Consider the following 6000-nt stretch of genomic DNA (forward strand, 5'->3'; position numbering starts at 1 on the left):
TTTCTATTTGCTCAATAGTAGATGCGTCCTACACCTAACCACTGAGCGAGTTAAGGCACAAACAGTCGCCGACGCAAAACCGTGTCCCGAATCAGCTGATACGACCTACAAGTATCTTATGAGAGCGCAATGTATATGATCAGTCACCACCGCTTCTACCGTCCGCTTCAATAGACCGTACGGTAGGATATACGCGAAAATTGGATTTCTCCTGTAGAAAAGAGTGAGCTCAGAGTGAGAGAGCAATCTCTTGCAACGCAGGGTTGATAATCTCGATATTTTGTAGTAATAAAAAAATGAACTTAAACATATTTGAAATATTCTTAAAATAACTTAAAATCACAGTCGAATACACTTATTTATAGATAGGTAAACTATTTTTAATAGTTGGATTTGGTTTTGAGCTTTTACATTATGAAAAATTATAACTAAAAAAACTAAATGTGTGAGAAATCGTGTATACAAATAGAACAATGGCAACATTGGTAAAATGAAAAAAAAACGAAGAACTGATTTCTGCGTTGCAATTACGGGCACAACTTTTGAAAAATTTGGTTTGATACGGGTAGTAAGTACGGAATGTCGGTGACTGTTTGGTCTATTAGGGTGGGGAGTATCAATGAACTTAGTAGAAAAGCTAAAAAAATAATTGATAATGTTACGAAATATTGTGCTTTAAGTGAGTCAGGAAACATAATGAAAGAAATATTTAGTTCGGGACGATACTCCCAAAAAAATACAAACTTTTCAGGACAAAATAATTATCACCCAAATAATCCCCACAGACAAACTAATTCAGGAAATTCTGGTCAAAATCATCAATATCGTAATAATAACGGTTACGGTAATTCTGCACGGCAACCTGTACAGAAAGGCACTCTGCAATCAAGACGCTCAAATTGCCCAACACCCATGGAGGTCAGTGTCAGCTATGAGCACAACAAAGGAAACAAATAACAACGAGGCATTTTTTACCAATTAGCCTCGGAAAATCAAAATAAAATTTAAATTTCACTTACTATATTTAATAAGAAATGGAGTGTTTTAGTAGACCTAGGCTCCACCACAAGCATAATGAAAAGAGCCAGTTTCGAAGAGTATAATTTACCAGTTTTAGAGAAAAATAAAACAATAATTAGTACACTGAATAGAGAAATAAGGGCGTTAAAGAAAGAGTTAAGATACCACGCCCATTAGAATTTAGATGCCCTCAAAATTCCAGAATGCAATGGTCAAAAATGGATTTTACTGGTATCAAGCCATACGACCTTATACTGGGGGAATACTTTTATATTTCAAAATGTGAAAACGATAAACATTGAAAACAAAGAAATGGCATTAAGCAATGGTGTCTAGTTTTCATTCCATACGAAAATTTTGCAGGAGCAAGCTTATTCGTTGGAAGAAAGTAAAGTTAGTAACATTCAAGTCGACTATTTAAACGCAGAAGAAAGGACCAAACTCAAAAAAATATGAAAAGCTAATTTACAAAGAACAACAACGGATCAGCAAATTAATTCCCGAATTTACAGATTGCCCCCCACACATGCGGAAGAGGCGGGAAGGTAAATTGAAGAAATAGAAAAGAAACAAATAATACGAAAAAGTCGAAGCAAATACAACTCACCAATAATAATTGTGCCAAAGAAATCAGATAGTTTCGGCATAAACAAATTTCGATTAGTGGTTGATTACAGGAGGTTAAACCAAATTACTGGTGACAATAAATATCCCCTGCCAAATATTGATGGAATTTTAGATAAATTGTTCAAAGCACAGTACTTTAGCATCATAGATCTTGCGAAAGGTTACCATCAGGCATCAGGACATAGAGGAAGCGGCTTTTGTGACTCCATCAGGCCTGTATGCATACGTCAGGATGCCTTTTGGGCTTCAAAATTCTCCATCCACTTTTCAGAGATTAATGAACGACATCCTAAGGGAACATATTAATAAAACATGTGTAGTCTATCTAGATGGCATATTAATATTTTCCACGTCACTAGAAGAACACATACATTCACTAGGATAATTTCTTTCAAAGCTTCAGGAAAATAACCTACCAATCCAAGCAAATAAGTATAGTTTTTTAAAAAGAGAAACCTAATTTGTGGGCCACGTTTAGACAAATGACGACATTAAGCCCAACCCGGAAAAAAATTTAGCCATACAATTTACATTACCAATTCCAACAACAGAAAGGCAATTAATAGGGTTTTAGAGAACACAGACTATTATAGAAAGTTTTTTAAATATTACTCTAGAATATCTGACCCAATGATAAAATATTTAAAGAAAGATAACAAAATAAATCCGAGAGATCCTCAATATATAGCCATCTTTGAAAATTTAAAAAGCATTAACTCATCACATCCAATTTTAAAATTTCCTGAATATGACAAAACATTTACAATTACTATGCAAGCGATTACGCTATTTGGGCTGTTCTTTCACAGCAATTTTATACACATATATATGTATGTTCAATTTACTGTTTTATCAGTATTTTGGTATACAGTTAATTATAAAAACAACCCAACAGATCTTATGTAAAAAAAAAAAACAGTAAGGCATTTTGCGAGATAACTGAAAACCTAAAAAAATAAAAAATACGATACCTGCCTATACGATTTTTTGTGTCTCCAAACACACCGTAATATTCTTCAAAAAAAAATATTCCTATTCGCAAACTTTCCAGCGATACCGTTTGGTCTAGTAAAGCGACAAACATGATCGCTTACAACAAGTAAGCAAAGGTCAACAAATAAAATTTAATAAGTATTTAGTAATATAATATATATATGGTACATATTGAAAAAATACATACAATACATATGTGCATATACAATACCCACGATATATTTACGTTGTTGTTGTTGGAAGACTTTTTGCACAGTCCCAGTTTAGTACCCTATTTTTTGCCGGCTGGGCTGCATTGTTGAGCGCGTAATGCGTGAGTGTATGACTGAGCGAAGGTGCGCCATTGCCTTATTTCCGGAGCCCTACGCCACCATTGGACTCGCCACTTGCGAGTAGTAGCCCATTTATCCTAGGGCTGGATGCGAATGCCTCGTCTTCGATGTGGTTTAGTAAGCTATCCCGGCATACGTCTGGATATCAAAGCCACAGTCGAGGCAATGCATTAAGTGAATGGGTGGTGGCTAAAAACCTCTACATTGTGAATGAGCCGGGTGAATGGTACACGTTTGATGGGCCTAGGGGCATGAGTGACATTGACGTGACGCTTATGAATCAGTCAGCAGATAATGCGTTCGCTGCTGGATGGAGGTTAAGGGAGGGTGTGGATTGAGTGATTATAATTTTATCCAAATAAAGGTTACTCCCAAATCCCCTCCCTCGCTGGATGAGAGTCCATTGCGACGATGGCGTACCTCTGGTATCGACTGGAACCAATATGGACAATACGTCAGGGAAGCGGCATTAGGTATACCGCTTAGAGTGTTGAGGATTTAGGGGTTGACGAGCAAACTGCTCGTCTTTATGAGGTAGTGCGGGGGTGAACAAGAGGTTGCTTAGGAAGTGTGAAAGTTTTATGGTTAGGAAAATCAAATGGTGGACGCGTGAATTAACTTCGAAGAGGGGGACTGTCAGGCGATTAAGGCGAAAGTTTCAACGCGCTCGACGGTCCAATTCTGACAGGCGGTCCCAGCTTAGGTATGAGTTTAGTTGTACGATTAGGGAGTATAAAAAAATGTTAGTTAAAATTAAAAAAAAGGAGTGGAGAAATTTTGTGGGTGAGAATAGGGACGACCCGTGGGGTCAGGTCTATAGGATCTGCCGGGGTCGTAAGCTGGAGGACATCTCCTCTTTTCGCGTTGGTGACACTATGTTATGAAAGTGGAGTGAGTGCGGCTTTGTGTGGAGCGTTCATTCCTAGGGCGGAGGTTCAGGTACCTCAAGCACAAGAGGCACCTGTCCCTCCATTAGATGATGGTGAGTTGGGTCCATATATTTGGAGCCTCATGATGGACTCTCTGCTTGGACAGCTCGAGCCCTTCTGTAAATGTTGTGCACATACGGACGACCTTCTCCTCCTGGTTGAAGGTCGATCGCGATTAAAGTTAGAGCGGGCGGGAGGACAATTTTTAGAAATTGTAAATAGTTGGGGTTTAGCTGTGGGGGTTGACATATCGATGAAAAAAATGGAGAAAATGCTGCTTAAGGGAAGATTGTCGTCGGTTCGTCCACCGATTGCCCGGGTCAATGGGGTCAGCATCAGGTATATGACGCAAGTCAATTTGGGGCCTTGGACGCCGTGCTGTTCGCACCGTATATCGTGGTGTATTTGTGGCTTGTGTCACTTATGGAGACGCAATATGGTGGGAGTCAGCGATGACGGTCTCTGGTCGCCGAAAACTCCTCTCGGTGCAATGTTGCATGATACTTGCATGTTGGCCTGTATGTCGCACCGTTTCAACGGATGCGAGGCAGGTTTTGTTAGGTGCACCCCCTATTGACTTGATTGTCATACAGCGCGCTGTTGCATTCAGCTTAAGAAGGGGCTTTAGTGTGTTATTGCTGCGGTTTGACTGGATTTCCGATGAGGGTGTGGAGAGGGAGGGATATCTAGGGAGCGAGAGGCTTATAGATGATAGGGTCAAGAGTAGGTGGCAAGACCGTTGGGACAATAGCCTTAACGGTCGGGTGACTTATGAATACAACCGCGACATTAGGTTTGTTGAGAGTTACCCAGAGTTAAGATTCTGTCTGAGTCTGGGTTTCTGTTTACGAAGCATGGGCCTCTGAATGCATTTTTGCATCAGAGGAACCTTTCTGGTTTGTGTGGGGCGCCATGTGAAGACTCGGTTCACTTGATCGCGGAGTGCCCGATGTACTTGGCCTTTAGGGATCTCGGGGGTATGGAGATTAGCTGGACTGACGGACATTTAGATGTTAGCGGTGTGATCTCCACAAGTCAGAATGCCGAACTCTTAGGGTCGTTTGCGCGTAAATTACTTAGGCGGTGAAGGCTTTTATCTGGGAATTAGGGTAAGCTTCTTGTGTGAAAGGTGTGTGCGTGTAATGTGCGTATGGGGTCTAATCCCTGGTTACCAACTGGTAGTAGCTTCGAGCCCTTGGACCTGCTCATGCACACTGGCCCTTCGGGGAGTATCGTTGTAGCTGTGGTTGATACTCAAATGCGGGAAGATTTGACGTTTTGTCAGTTGAATGTGGAGTTGCATTGCAACCGGGTGCCGAACCCAAACTACAACAGAGGTTTTGGAAAGGCCTCGAACCCTACCAAGGTGGTTAGCGTGTCCACTCTACACTACCAATCGGTACTGAAAAATGCCTAGCATTTTCAGGGCGCTAATCAACGAATTGATTTGATCCGCTGTGCTTTTGAGCGCTGTGGGATAAGGCTATCGTCAGCAGGTACCCACGTAAAGCACACCGGACTTTGAACATACTCGTCCATAAATTAACTGAATAAATATAATTCTTGAACATTTTGACGACGGCTGTGGCATATCAAACAGCTGATGTACACAATTTCAATGTTGCCGTACTAAAACCTTTCACATCAATGAAATTTAAATATTTTGTTCAAAGTGAAATTGGCTGTGCAAAAAAGAATTAATTTATTTTAAGTTATTAATTTTCATATATTAGCGCTTTTAAATGCTTCTGTTAGTAAAATAGCATTAGATTTGCTAAAACCTTGAATAATTTTACATTTCACATATTAGTGGCAACACTACAGCTGATCGTTTACGTCAGCAAAACTAGAAATGGTTTTAATTAGCGACTGCGACAACTGCAATCCTGCTGCCGTAAACTCGTGCTGTTGTCTAAAAAAAATGGATATCCCACGAAATATTTATTTTAATTTTTGCCATTGCCATACACTTCAATTACGGTTGTATGAATATAAATTTTGCGTTTGTTAATTATTACTTTTAGGTTTTTCTTGAAGTATTGTTTACTTTTATATAAAACTCAATAAATTTGGTATAGCGAACTAATTTCGTTAGTTGA

Source organism: Bactrocera oleae, chromosome X (assembly GCF_042242935.1).
Source record: "Bactrocera oleae isolate idBacOlea1 chromosome X, idBacOlea1, whole genome shotgun sequence".
Lineage (NCBI taxonomy): Eukaryota > Metazoa > Arthropoda > Insecta > Diptera > Tephritidae > Bactrocera > Bactrocera oleae.